Genomic DNA, 16380 nt, shown 5'->3' with positions numbered 1-16380 from the left:
GATAGTGACTTTTGGGATAGTTCTTTGCCTCTTGAATTTTCACAAATTACAGCACAGGGTGAATCTTTTCTGTGTGTCGGGTTTAAATTAGATTACCTACAGTGTGGAAACAGGCCCTTCAGCCCAGTAAATCCACACCGACCCTCCGAAGAGCAACCCACCCAGACCCATTCCCCTACATTTATCCCTGCACTTAACAATACGGGCAATTTAGCATGACCAATTCACCTAACCTGCACATCTTTGGACTGTGGGAGGAAACCGGAGTATCCAGAGGAAACCCACGCAGACACGGGGAGAATGTGCAAACTCCACACAGACAGTTGCGCCAGGCGGGAATTGAACCCAGGTACCTGGCACTGTAAGGTAGCAGTGCTAACCACTGAGCCACCATGCCACCCCAAGTGTTAGTAGAAAGGTTTATCCAGTGTCGTAACATACAAATGTAATAACCTTTTTGCACTTAGACACCCAGATCCCTCTACCTCTTACAGTTCTCCAATTTCTCACCATTTGCTATGATGCTTCTTTATATTCTCCCAGCCAAAATGGGCAATTACACATTTTCCCAAATGGTACTCCATAACCAGCTCGTTGTCCTCTTGCTTAACCTATCTACATCACTTTGTAGCTGTCTGACACCTTCTTCACAACTTGCTTTCCTACTTACCTTTGAGCTGTTCAAAATTGGCAATCATATCTTCAGTCACTTCATTGGAATCATTTGCATTAATTGTAAAAATTGAGGCCCCAGCTCTGCTCCCTGTTGCCCACCACTTGTTAATCTTGTGTGACAATATTATGGCTTTAGAGATGTACTTTGTTCTTTTCTTTTGTGAAGACAGGTTAAGACAGAAGTGCTGAACTGTCTGCTCCAAAGCCAATAATGTAAATAGCTTGTGAAGCCTTGGGCTATTTTTTTTAAAAGTTGGAACAATAGAAGCAGCCTGACTGTATGGGGTCAAGCTCCCACAGAACCAGGATTTATTTAGTTTTCCTCTTCAGAAGTATTTGCTGGGGTCTTGAAGCTGGATGTGGAACCTCTGATTCCAGTCTCTGTTACACCTTAAGGCTGGGTTCTCTTCCAGCTGCTGAGACAATCTGTCTGTCTTTGCAAAAGACATGTGCATGGGATATTACTTATTTGGAACAGTTAACTGGTTGTAATTATTAGATATTATTTTATTAAACATTTTGCTAGAGTTACAGTAAAATCAATTATTTTCCTTTATTTTTAGTCTATCTATATTTTAACCGTGGTGTAAAAATAAAGTATGTTTTGTTTAAAACTTGGTAATTTGACCAATCAAATTGCATCCAGAACAGAACGCCTTACACCTAGCTTGATAATAAGAAAATGTTAGTCCAGACCTTAGCTTCTTAACTTTGACATGGTTTGGTCTGGTCCATAGCATATGCCAACCAGAAAATAACCCATTTATATTTACATTCTTTCTTGCCAGCTAGCCAGTCTTCTATTCATACTAATATAAAAACTTTCATTTGCCATAATAGATTTTGAATTAGTAAGGTGTCATCTAGGATTTAACCTGAGACCATGGTTAGATAATGGTGTTCTGGATCAGCAATGGCCATGAAATTTGCAGATATTTTGTGCTTGCAGAGTTTTAGTGATTTTCTAACTTGAGTTGTCAATGGCTGATTTGGACTTCTCGTGTAAGAGCAGAGAGAGACCTTTTTCCAGCTCTGCTCTTATAAATCGATTGCTGTTTGCTCTGCCCAGGTGAATTGTTAAAGCCATTGGTTGAAACAAAGCTCTTTCCTGTGCCTGGAATCATTGTTTCATGCTAAATGTTTATGGGATAGTCTTCAATCTCCAATACATGGAACTTATCACACAGGTGTGAATTAAAAATCATTGATAAGGGTTTCTTCACATCTGACTTGTTTCAGTATCATCTCGTAAAAAAGTCTAATTTCAGTTCAGATTATTTTGTTTTTTCCACATTAGTTTCCTGGAGCTTGCCTCCACCTTAGAAGAGGTGATCACTGCAGCCAATTTATTTAAAGAAAACGTTTTGTAAAACACTTTTAAAACCATTTTGGTCCATGGAAATCCCAGGTCTTAAAATCTGATGATGAAAGTTGAAAATTCATAGTCCATATTTTATTGCTATCACACCACTTATAAAATTTTAAAATGCTTTGAAAAATATTTTAGCTTCTAATTAATGTTATATCCTTTGTTATTTAACTTTATAATTTTACAGTGTGAAATGGTAAGACCTGCTTGTTGTTTTGTGGTTTGCTGTCTGTGCAGAAATTGAAAAGTCTGTGTCAATTTAAGAGTCTCTAACAACCATGACATTGCCTTTTTCACAGACAAATAACATACAGGAAGATAGTGCATATGTTCCTATTATTTTTTTAAAAAAGAACAATTTACTCGTATAAAACAAAAAAAAATTGTGAATACAGAAAATCTGAAGCAAAAACAGAAAGTGCTGGAGAAATTAAACAGGTCTGGCAGCATTTGTAGCGAGAAAACAGAATTAGTATTTTGGATCCAGTGACCTGTCTTCAGAACAGATGGGTAGGGAAAGGTAATATATCTGTTGATGACAGGGATGTGGTGGGATGGGAAGAATGGAGGTAAAGGGGGAGGCAATAGGTGGAGTTAGGGCCCATTTAGGCAGACAAACGGATGGATAATGGTAAGCCAGGGAGAAAGAAGAGATGCTCAAAGGGAACATAAGTAGATGAAAACGGGTTGGTTGTATTGAAAGCAGTCAATGTGATATAGGACCTGGGGTGTGGGAATGGGTAAAGGTGACTCTGTCTCATCTCATCTCCTCCTATTTTTAATTCACACCTGCAAAAATAAGTTTCACAAAATGAAGATGGAAGATGAGCTTGGAATTATCCAGCATGGAAACAATGACCAAAGGCACAAGATTACACAATAGAGCTTTGCCCATACCAAACTCCAAGCCCCATTTCACAAGGGCTGTGATCAGCAAAGCCAACCCATTTTCACTAATCTATGCTCCCTATTAGCAGCTCTTCTCTCTCCCTGGTTTATGATTATCCATCCATTTGTCTGCCTACCTGTCTTTCTCTCATTCTGGACTCCATTTCCAACTATCGTTTATCCCCGTATGCCAAAATCTCCCTGCTCCCTCACACCACCCAACCCCCAACCCACCCTGCCTTCAGCATATATACCACCTTTCCTGAGCCATCATTAGTTCTGAAGAGGGACCACTGGACCCAAAACATTAAATCTGCTTTCTCTCCACAGATGCTGCCTGACCTGTTGAGTTTCTCCAGCTATTTCTGTTTTTGTTTTAATTAGTTTGCATTGTCAGTTGGGATAATGGTGAAGCTACTACAAATGACTCATAATAATTTGATCACTTTATTGCATTGAGTTCAAATTATCCAAACATTTGAAATGACTAAAGCAAATAACAGTGAATTGGAAGATTGAAACCATTTAAATTGAATTATGAAAGAAACTTGCTTGGAATGTCCACACATGTACTATTGCCAAAACTCAGATTTCTACTTTAATTCCCATAAAATAAAGGTCTAATTTAGGTACATTAAGCATTACCTCCAAAAGAAAATTTGTTTGGCACTGTGCCATGGAAACATTTGTGGTTTGCTGTGAGTCCAATGAAGCTGGGACTGGGACTTCATCGAGTTTCTTCAAAAATGACCAGAGGATTTGTTTTGCCTCCATTAGGTATTAATAAGACGAGTGGTCATTTGTCATACATTTTCATATTAACTGTCTTGGTATTAACTCGACAAAGGATTGAATGGAATATCTAGCAGAGAGTTCGTGAGAACATAATGAATGAGCACGTTTCCCATTTTTATACCTATTATACAAAGCAACGTACCTAGAGGAAAACCAAAGCTTTTTGACATGCATCCAATTCTCTGTGTTGCCCCAGAAAGTTGTAACGTTAGAATACAGCTTCTACAAAATAATAGGCTGTTCAATGTTAGAATTTTTATGAGCTAAAGACCATGGCATATGTTTCTAACAAGCCGTATCCAATAATCCTCAAAGCTGAAGCAATGTGCTTTCATATCAGTTTTCAATAGTGCTAAGTTAATGCTGAAGATGAGAAGTACACAATACGCTGCATGACAACATCTAAAATGATCGACAACCTTGGAAGTTTTCTTCTTATTCCTTAGATATAACAATTGCCTCCAAGCACCCTATTACAACAAAGGTCCTTTCATCAGCCATGAAGACATGACGATTCCATGCATGCTCCCACAGCAGAATCAAAGAATAGAAGAATATTGTTTCAAATAAAAAGCATGTTTTGACAGGATACACCAGGTAACAGCAAAACAATTTGCATTGTCCTTTGAACTGAAAGATAAACATTGCATAATATTATGCAGATTAATGTTAACGAGGAAATTTCTCTTGTTAGGTCACAAGAACAGAACACATTTATTTCAGCATTGAAAATAAATAAATATTTCAAAGGGACTTTATTTTCCCCTCAGTCAATTGATATTACCAGTTGGAGCCCATCAGTACCTCTTGGTATGTCATGCCTTGTGTTTCCCAAAATTTCAGAAAATCACACTTTCATACACAATGACTGGAGCTTTCATCGACTGCATTTATTGCTGCTCTTCGTAGGTGGTGAAATGATACATTGTTAGTGTGGTCACAGACTGAAAGATGATGTGCCGACTCATTGAAGTATGAACTTTAACAGATTTTGTTACACATCAGTATTTACAGAAGATGGTAAGAGAGGACATCTTACTTAGAGTTCTCCAGATCCCAATTTCAAGTGAATTAACAATATTGTGACATCTTGTACATTCAGTAGTTCTATTTGAGAATAAAGATACAACTTTTTAATTCGCTTGTCATGCAGTAGTGAGTGATGGTGGCATTCTGGATATTATGTAAATATGCACAGAGCAATACAATTTCTAAATAATCTTAAAAAAATTCGCACCTTTTGAAAAAATATAATTATGTTAATTCAATATAACTTTTCTAGTCATGAGATGGTTCATTTCTAAACTGATGAAAATTCACAATAGAGTTTAAGAATGAAATCAAACTGCTTAACAATATTTTATGATTTTTTTTCTTTCCCAAACATTATTTACAGCTTGTGTTGCTTTGGTGCTGGAGTAATATGCCTCCAACTCTGGATTTGGTAACCATTGTTTTCTGTCACAGGTTAGCATACAGTATTGGGGATGATGTGCATTTTTCCCGGTGTTACATCAGTTGTGCTTAAAGTCGTTGTCACTTGTTGGTGCTGCATTGCCAGTTGGAAACGCAAGAGTTAGTCATTTCAAATTTAGGTTGTAGGTTTATTTCACATGAGCCTTGAGAGGTGGATTGGAGTGATGTTTGGGAATATCTGGGAATTCCTTTATCTCTCACGTGTGGGTGCTCTTCAATATCAGGACGTGCCTTTCTGTTAATGCCTGTCATCTTGAGTAATGTGGTGGTGAGCTGATGGTGCTGTTCAGCAAATTCCCTAAACTCTCTTTAGAGGTGAATCGCTTTCCACTGTCACATATCAGTCTTTCAGAAATCCCTTGCTTAGCAAACTGAACTCGTAGGTGAGATGATTGTTTAGCTCTCAAACCTTTCACATTTCTGGACTCCAAACTACAGAGCAACTTTGTTCGAAGTGGAGTAGAATGAGTGTGGCAATAACTGCCCGAAGGGGCAGCACTAACGAATAATCAATTGCATGTTGTTTCCCCTTGATGATTGGCCATGGAGATAGATTGAAAGCTCGGGTGGTTTGCCAAGCCACTACATGTGCAGTCTATCTGAACAAATTTGTTCTGCCACACAGAAGGAGCATGAAAAACTCTACACAGTCTTGAAAGGGGAAAATAAAAGTTTTAACAGCACTGATCTGCTGTGGAGAGTGAAATTTCAAATGCCATGACAAAGGTTATGAGCCTTAGTTTCTGTACTGCAGTATAGTAAATGTAGGCATAGTGTTTGCTATATTTTCTTCATGACTGACATATTAGATCCACTGCAATGCCAGAAGGCCCACAGTCAAAAGGAACAGCATGGCAGTGTTGAACACAAGTTTATTTTTCCTTTCATTCTCATGTGGATTATCAGAAAAAGACTTATGCTTTTTTGACCTGAAAAGAAAGTCCACCAATGTGAGAAATGGCTTGTAAATCTTTCTAGAATTGCATACTTATTTAGCAAGAAATTTCACACAATTGCCAAATATTCGTTGAAAAATGAAGAACTCTGAGTGATTCAGTGTCAATCCGGGGGCTCATCAAAGGTACTTACACTGTTCAATATTGAAATGAAAGGCATTTATGGGCTTAGAGATAAGAGAGCAGGTAATATCCTGAAATGTAGAAAAGGAGCGCAGAAATCACTCTGGAGTTTTGTTTTCTAACAGTTGAAGTGTTCACCTGATACTCTTGCAAGTTGAAGGCATTAACCCATTTCAAAGAATTGGTTCAGATCTGCATTAAAGCAACAGATAGATGCATGTCATACATGAACAAAGGCTGGGAATTTTCTTATAGATATCCCATTGCAATGCTGTAAATTACATCCAGCTTTGTTAACTAGGTAGCAGTATTTCTAAGGATGTTACCAAATCAAATGCTCACCCAAAACTAATTACCAATTATGCATTCCATTGTATGACAAGAGTAAAGATATCTTGTCAATTCTTCCTCAGCTGAGTACTTTTTTATGCTATTGGTGGTTTCAAGACTAGAAATATGTTAGATCTTCCACTGATGACCAGCTTGATGAGCACAGGCACAAAGCAAACTATTCAATGAGAAGCAATGAATGTGATGTGTGACATTTAATGATACGGTCCCCCTTTATTGCTGCACCATGGATGGCATTTAGGAGACACAGGAGAAGTTGTCTATCATTTGATGCTCTTTGCTAGTGATGATTATTTGTCAGCCAAATTTGAGACAAAGGGAAAATTTAACACAGAAAGTACAATTAAAACAATTAAAATACAAATGATATAATAAAGCTAGGAAATGGAATATCGCAGAGGCTGAACAAGAGCCTGAGAGAAAATTAGCATAAAGGGCAATAAAAAAAACTTTTCATAAGTCTATTAAGATAAGAGAATAGATAAGGTACAGGAGGGACCACTAAGAGATGATCTCACACTATGTTCAGTTTTCACAGAATGCATAAGTATTGGCATTGCAGAACCACTGGAGATAGGTAATAAAGAATAATATTAAACAGAGAAACTACACAAAAATGTTATTCAAGCTCAAGAGAGAATTCATCAGTAATTAATAGTTTTGTGGACTCTATAATGATTTAAAACAAAGGAACTTGACTGAAGCCAGTGGGGATAAAGAGAAGCACAAAGAAGGTTCTAACTAATTCTCCAAATTCTGTTGAAAAGCAAACTGTAACAGAGGAAAGGAATGGAACAGATATGATTTTCCTCCTTCGTGACAAATGTCAAACATAAGCCAGGAAATTATAGATCAGATATTTCTAAATTTGATTTGCAATTTGTTATGGAATAGGCCAGATCATTCAAAACATTCTTAAGCAGACAGCTCAAGACCTAACTTTGCAATTTGTTCCACTAAGTATACAATGAAAATTACCCGGAGTATGATAACTAGGTTGACTACTAGATTTTAAAACAGACAAAATATATTCACAAAACTACACAATGGAACACAAAGAACAGAATAAAGAACCTCTACAGAACTCAATCTACCTAGCTAGACTTAATTATGCTCTCCCAAATGCATACAACAGTCCCAATAATCAAACTCCCTTTAAAAACCAGTATAAATAGAACATATGCTTACAGGCTAAAGTTGAAGGGCAGAAAACAGAGAGAGTTTCCACATAGCTCTCTGTTGAACTTCCCAGTTCAAGACTGAACTAAAACTTCTCAGCTCAGCTAGCTAGAGAGCTGACCACTCCCCTTTCATTCTACAGGTCACTTCTAAAGCATGACCACTTTGGTCTGAAGTCTCATCTGTTTATATATAATCAAAAGGCCTCTCAAAATCCTTTTCATCTCTGTACCAAACCAGACTGATCTGAGCCCAGCCCAGTTTATTACCCCTCTGAAAAAAATCAAGGACAGAGTCTCCTTGAGCCAAGGAACAGCTCTTAGAATAAAAGGGACTAGCTTTGTGACAAGTTAGTATAGAGTTGGCATGCATTTGTAATTATGCATAGTTAAGTATTTGTAGACGGATAGATGAATCAGGAATTCTCAGCAGTGATTGACCAATTGTAATCCATTTGAGGAAATATAGGACAGATTAAGGAAAGAACGCAGATTAAGCAGATTTTAGAAAAAACTTTTAATAAGAGATTGAATATTAATTTATGGCAAAGGTACTGGCATTAAATTAAGATAAAATTAGTTCAAAACTGGCTGACAAATAATCACATCATGAGTAAAGAGCATCAAGTGATAGATATCTTCTACTGTTGCAAATGTGTTGCTGGTCAAAGCACAGCAGGCCAGGCAGCATCTCAGGAATAGAATTCTATTCCTGAGATGCTGCCTGGCCTGCTGTGCTTTGACCAGCAACACATTTGCAGCTGTGATCTCCAGCATCTGCAGACCTCATTTTTTACTCGATATCTTCTACTGTGTCTACTGAATACCATTCATGGTGCAGCAAGAAAGTGTAACTGGGCAACAGAAAGCAAAGGGTAGGATTAATGGAAAACCTCTTGGATTGGAATTATAAGCTGAAAAGTAAATATAAACCCACCATGGCATCAACTTCATTTCCCATATCTGTAATGACGTGGACTTAGAAGGGCTGATTTTGATTTTCATACGATCAATTAGCTGCACCTTTAATGAAGAGCCAGCTACTATTTTGAGGCTGCAGCTTTGTTTCCAAATAGGTTAGTGATGGGTCCCATGTAGGCACTCCGATTGCAGCTTGCCATAATTAAAGGTTGGAGAAAGTGAGGACTGCAGATGCTGGAGATCAGAGCTGAAAAATGTGTTGCTGGAAAAGCGCAGCACGTCCAAGGAGCAGGAGAATCGACGTTTCGGGCATAAGCCTGAAGAAGGGCTTATGCCCGGAACGTCGATTCTCATATTTAAAGGTTGACCAATATTGGTCAGCCCAGCTGCTAGCTAGGCATTTGCTGAGGGTTGGGGATGATGTTGGTGGATTTGATCAGGGCCAGAATGGTAATCTTTGTAGGACCCAGGAATAATGTCATACTCACAGAAATAATTTCATACATACCGCTGCTGGGATCCTTTGTTTCAAATCATTCTAAAAACTAATTAAAGAGCATGTCCAACTGATTCTAACTGAAAGTGAATATTACAACCTCAAAACTATATGAACTGCTTAAAATAATGTGCAAGTGCTTAAAGTATCCAGCAATGGGCCCATTGTAAAATGCCATCAGACTCATAATTGCCTCTCATGCTAATATTACTGGCACCATTTTGAGGCTTTTACTGCCAAATTAATCATGCATGAGAAATGACAAACTGGCCCCAACTACTGAAAAACAATGTAGAAAAGTTGCTGAGCTTGGAGTGAGGATTGACAAGTTTTGTCAAGGGTTGTACAGAGCTGCAAAAGGACGTGGATGAGCAGGCTGGGTGATGGGGTTGGGGGGAGATACAATCCAAGGTAATACACTTGCAAACTATCTCTTAACTGATATGCATCTAAAATGGTAAGAGTTTAAATATCTTAATGGAGGAATAAAGAGGACATTGTCATGCAGTTCTGCAGTTTGAATGGCAGGGCAAATAGATTGGATCAATTAAATGTGTGGCATGGTGGCTCAGTGCTAGGGACCCAGGTTCAATTCCAGCCTTGAAGTGAATGTTTTTTTCTCTTGGTGCTCCACTTTCCTCCCACAGTCTAAAGATGTTAGGTGGATTGGCCCTGTTAAATTGTTCTGTCGTATATAGGGGTGTGCAGGATGGGTGGATTAGATATGTAAATATGGGGTTGGGTGGAATGCTGTTCGGACAGTTGGCGCAGATTCAATGGGACAAATGGCCTCTTTCTGCCCTGTAGGGATTCTGTGATTCTCAATGGGAAATAGAATATTTGGTTCGTATCTAGAAGCACGTAACACATAATGTATCGTTGAATGTTCTTAATTTGGCTGAGGTGAAGGATTATATGCTATTTGTGCACTTAGCTAAAAATAATTCAATGAGAAAGTACAGCCTAGATTTACAAGGATATTAATCAGGAATGAATGGTTCCAGTTACGAAGAGGGATTTTAGGAGTTGAGGCAATTTTTTTATTGGTGTCAAGATACTTGATAATGAACAGACACAAATATAAAATACTGGTGGTGAGGTGTTAAGAAACTGTTCTTTACACAGACGATGTAATTGCCAGACACCAACGAGGGCTGAAGTGATTAAGATTTCATGTAAGTTTAAAGAGGAATCCAATAACCATTTAACAGGAAGATACTGACAAGAGAGGGAGCAAGCAGGAGATTGGGATTATACTTGTGGCGAAAACAGGATGAGAAGATCTGTAGAATTAAGTAGAGAGTCTCGTCAGCGGAACTGTCATTATTCTAAAGCAGGGTAAGTATTATAGGGAAAACTGTTATACTTCTGTTCCAAATGTGATTGGAATCATGTTGACAAGATGGCCACACAGGTTCAATTACTTTGGATATTACTTTAGTTCTCCCAATAGATCCATGAAACTTTTCATACAGTTCCAATTTTCAAGAAACAGGAAACAGAGTACTACTCTGTTATTCAAAAACTTAAATAGATCTCAGTACAGCACTCCCTGTTTCAAATTATAAATAGATCTGCGTTCTCACTCCATTCTTAATATTTTAATGATTTGGAGATGCTGGTGTTGGACTGGGGTGTATAAAGTTTAAATTCACCTGACACCAGGGTATAGTCCAACAAGTCAATTTGGAAGCATTAGCTTTCGGAGTGCTGCTCCATCATCAGATGGTTGTCACAACCACCTGATGAAGGAGCAGTGCTCAGAATGGCAGTGCTTCCAAATAAACCTGTTGGACTATAATCTGGTGTTGTGTGATTTTTAACTTAATATTTTAAGGCACAGAACTGTGATTTCACCTTAGATTTGACCTGCTTTAATTGCAAGTCAGAAATAAAATACAAATAGTTTTTTATTGTCCTGTTGAAGCAATCTTGGGAAATCTGTTTTGAAGCATCTCAGCCTAATTCCTAATGGGTGCAAACATATTGAACAGAGCAGTTGACAATATTTAGAAAAAAAATAGCAAAGATCACTCGGCTACCCTATTAAAGAATAACGAATCTGGAGATTGAAAATGTAATGACTTACTAGATGCAATTTTGGGACAGAATGGAGAAAATGATGTTTTTCATTTAATGTATTTTATAACTTATTTGAGATTGCTTGAAATCCTTAATGAAGAAAGGCTTTCATTGTTCAATGAGGTATATTGTTGACAACAATTGACACATATATTCACAAACAAAATATCTCCAGCCTTTCTTAAGAGTAATTAAGTGTCAGTCATAGCTCAGTTGGTAGCACTCACACCCCATTCAACAGCTGGTTCAAAACTTAACCCAGGGTTTGATTGGCAAAATCTACACTGATATCCAATGCAGTACAGAATCAATGCTGCACTGGTCAGAGGTGTCACCGTTCACAGAGACATGGACTCATACAGCACGGAAACAAATCTTTTGGTCCAACTCATTCGTATCAATCTGACCTAATCCAATTTGCCAGCTTTTGTCCAATATCCCTCTGAGCCCTTCCTATTCATGCACCCATCCAGTTGTCTTTTAAATGTTATAATCGTACCTACCTCCACTTCCTCTGACAGCTCCTTCTGTACATGGACCATTCTTTGCATGAAAAAGTTACTCCTCAAGTCCTTTTTAAATCTTTCCCCTCTCACCTTAAACCTCTGCCCTCTAATATTGGACTGCCTTGCCCAAGGAAAAAGACCATGGTTACTCACCCTATCCAAACCTTCCATGATGCAGGTTTATAAAATCTCCATTCGATCACCCTCAGCTTCCGATGCTCTAGTGAAAGAAATCCCAGGGTATTCAGCCTCGCCCTATAACTCAGACCTTCTAGTCTCAGTAACATTCTTGTAAATCTTTTCCTGTTTGATAACATCCTCCCTCTTGCAGGAAGACCAGAATTCTAAGGTTTATTCCAAAAGTTGCTTCACAAATGTACTGTACAGTCACAATATGCGTCCCAACTCCTATACTCAATGATCTGACCAATAAAGGTAAGCGTGCCAAACGTCTTTTTCACCACCTATGACTCCACTATCAAGGAACTATGCATTTGCACCTCAAAGTCTCTTTATTTGCCAACACTCCCAGAGCCCTACCATTAACTGTACAAGTCCTGCCCTGATTTACTATACCAAAATGCAGCAACTCACATTTATCCAAATTAAATTTCATCTGCTGCTCTTTGGCCCATTGAATCATCTAATCAAGACCCCTTGTGTTCTGAGATAATCTTCGTTGTCCACTATGCCAACTATTTTGGTGTCATCTACAAACTCACTAACTAACTAACTAACTAACAGTGGGCGGCACGGTGGCACAGTGGTTAGCACTGCTGCCTCACAGTGCCTGAGACCCGGGTTCAATTCCCGACTCAGGCAACTGACTGTGTGGAGTTTGCACGTTCTCCCCGTGTCTGCGTGGGTTTCCTCCGGGTGCTCCGGTTTCCTCCCACAATCCAAAGATGCTAAATTGCCCGTAGTGTTAGGTAAAGGGTAAATGTAGGGGGTATGGGTGGGTTGCGCTTCGGCGGGTTGGTGTGGACTTGTTGGGCCTGTTTCCACACTGTAAGTATTCTAATCTAATCTAATATCTCCTATATTCACATCCAAATCATTTGTATAAATGACAAAACACAGTGGAGCCAGCACCAATCCCTGTGGTGCACTGCTGGTCACAGGCCTCCAGTCCAAAAAACAGCCCTCTACGACCACTCTCTGTCTCCTACCTTCAAGCCAATTTTGTGTCCAATTAGCTAGTTCCCTGTGGATCCAATGTGATTTAACCTTGCTAACTACTCTACCACGCAGAACTTTGCCGAACGCTTTGCTGAAGTTCATACAGATAATATCTACCTCTCTACCTTCAGTCTTTATTGTCACCTCTTCAAAAACTTCATCAAGTTAATGGGACATGATTTCCCATGCACAAAGCAATGCTGACTATCCCTAATCAGTCCTTGCCTTTCCAAGTTTATCTAAATCCTGTTCCTCAGAATCCCCTGAATGCCCACCATGGACATGAGGCTCACTGGTCTATAGTTCTCTAGCTTTTCCTTACAGTCTTTCTCAAATAATGGTATCACAATAGCAAACCTCCAGGCTTCTGTCACCTCACCCCTGACCGTTGATGATACAAATATCTCATTAGGGGATCCAGCAATCTTTTCCCTAGCTTCCCACAAAGATCCAGGTCCTGAGGATTTAGGTTACCCATCTCCTATGATTCCACACATAAACAGCTATGTTGAGTAAAAAACTAAAATTCCATCTGGTCACTATTTTTCTTTTAAACAATGTCATGAAAAAAAAAAGACTGTTTTTCATAAAATGGCAAGAATTCGTTCAAAACTATCACCAATTTGACATTACAACATTGCATGTATTTCAAGTGTACTTCAGTCAGTACAAAGTATTTTGAGATGTACACTGATTGTGAAAAATATTAAAGGCTGAATCCTACATTTTTCTGGTTAAATGTCAGTTTCAGTGAATTTCAGAAATGGTTTCTTGCCATGAGGTCTAGCGAATTTTCATGCCACATCTTACCAAACCTGACTCATTACCTCCCCACTCCACCCCAATGGCACCATTCATCTGATTCTAGCCTGATTCACTACCTCTTATGTCCAGAAAAACTTTCCACTGCTCGGATATCCTGAAACGGATTGGCATCCTTGGCATTGGTGCCATCTTTAAAAAGATGTTCTGCTCCTGGACAAGCACTGTTGGTCCAGAACTTTCCTGCACGGTTCCTGACATTAGTCCTGGATGTAGCAAAGAAAGAAAAATTGGTACTCCACTTTGCGGGACCCTGGAGATTTTGCTGGACAGTGGTGCAAATTCATGACATCCTCCCCCAGCAGAGGAGGACTCAACATCGAAATGAGTCAAGCCCATTCCAAGTTTGCCATCTGAGTCAGTGCAGTCTGGAGGAATGCACAGCAATGTCAGAAGAAAGTTTTCTCCACTCTACCAGGATAGGTGCCACCAATTTCACATCGATACTTCATACTCATCACTCTGTTCCTGTAACTGTCATCCATCAAAGCTCATGCTCTACCTCTCTCTACAACATCTTACCTCAATCACTGTCACTCACCAAAACCATAAACTCTATATGCACTCTGTGCCTCCTGGTTCACTCAGGACATCTCCTCACCAACACCAAAAGTAACAGCTGCCATCTATTTTCATGTTCCTTATAAAATGCCATTCTCTCATTCCAGGATAAAAATAGTCCACAATACGGCCAAATAAGTCAAGACATGTAGTGGACTGCCTGTCAGTTGACCCCTCACCCTTTTCTGAGTGGAGGATCCTGAGTTTGAATTCCCTAAGCAGCTAACTGATGGTGTTCAGGAGCTGGACCGATATCGGAGGTTGTCTTACTATCTATTTGACTTGACTGAGAACTGCTCATGACCATGACAACTTTCTTGGCTTTAGCTGGGCCCTAAATGGCAAGGCAATACAGCAGTATGGAGCCTGGTATCTCTAGCTAAAGGAGAAGGCAATGCAAGATGGGGATAGCATGAGTATTCAAGTGGCTGACTGAGTAAGCAATATGAGAACAAATGAACAGGCCAGAGGTTCACAGTATCCTTATTGCAGCATTGCAATGAAAGTTGCTGTTGTACCATAGGTTGCAACATTAAGTTGTGGAAGGGTACTGTAAGTGGACTGGGAAGGTGCAATAATGGTTCTTAGAATGTGGTTCTATGTCTCACCATAGCCCCTATAAGATTCTGTCCTGTAAAATCACAAGCCCTTCTTTTACTTTTTGTTTATGTTTGATTGTGATAACTGAAGTATTCAGTTTGGACTCATTCCAATGTCTCAGTGTATTGTGTCCTGATGAAAAATTCTAGACCACCTAAGTTTGGTGTTCAATTCTTGGTCTCTATGGAGCTTGCTGACCTCAGCTGGATAGCAGTGATGAAACTTCACTTTCACAAAAAAGGAAGATAACTGGCTAGGGAATACTGTCGACTGAAAAGGAAAAATGGACAGATATCAGAAAGAGGGCACATATTTTATGAAAAGCAGGCTATGATGATGGAAACATCGAACAGGTCATTGAGTACCTTCGGCAAGAATGGATAAGCTAATACATTTGGCTAAACATTTCATTAGAACTAAAATATGATTCACAAACAAGTTTTTTTAATCGGCTTAGATTTAAAAAAAGGGAAAAGACAAAGGAGAAAAGAGGTGATGCATTGGGTGGATCTCTTTTATGGTCAAACTATACTCTACCTCATTATTTATAAGGAATGATGCTTGGATATGAGTAATTTCCTTATCAGGAGCGGTTATGTCGGTTGGGCCTGTACTCACTGGAATTTAGAAGAATGGGGAGTGAACTTAATTTAAAAAAATCAAATTTTGTGGGACTCAACAGGGTAGATACAGGGAAGTTGTTTCCCTTGTGGAGAATACCAGAGGAATAATCTCAGGGTAAGGGATCTCACGAGTAAAACAGATATAAAGAGCACTTTTTTTTCTCAGACGTTATTAAATCTGTGAAATTCCTTGCTACAAAAGGCTACAGAAGGCTAGGTCATTAATTATTCAATACTCAGATATACAGATTTTTAAATTAGCAAGAAAATAAAAAAATATAGATTTCCCATAGTTCTGGATTATCAGACCAGCCATAATCTCGCTGAATGGGAGAGCAGACTCAGTGGGCTGAATGGTCTACTTCTGTTCCTATTACTTACAATCATGGTATTACTTGAGCACTGTTTGTGTCAGTGAAACTTAATCACAATGCCTTTAGGAGATGAGACAACAGGAAAAAAAAATCACATTACACATTTAGCAACAACCACCACCACAGAGCCTTTGATGTATCAATGTACTGTAAACTACACAATAAAAAGGCAGTGACTGTACAGAGGCTAGAAGAAGATTTACAAATAGATAAACAGTTTTGCAGTGATTGGAAATGAGGCTAGCAAAGGTGGAGGCTTCAAGATGTTTTAAGTGCACTAATTCCTCGGACAAGATATGACAATTGAAGCCTTTTCCTCAGTTTAAAAATTTATTATTACTTTGAATATTTCTGAGTAACAGCAAAATCATGATTTCTCCCATTCTGAGCATTAAAAGAAAGTTA

Source organism: Hemiscyllium ocellatum, chromosome 29, assembly GCF_020745735.1.
Source record: "Hemiscyllium ocellatum isolate sHemOce1 chromosome 29, sHemOce1.pat.X.cur, whole genome shotgun sequence".
NCBI classification, from domain to species: domain Eukaryota; kingdom Metazoa; phylum Chordata; class Chondrichthyes; order Orectolobiformes; family Hemiscylliidae; genus Hemiscyllium; species Hemiscyllium ocellatum.
This window is presented reverse-complemented; position numbering follows the sequence as displayed.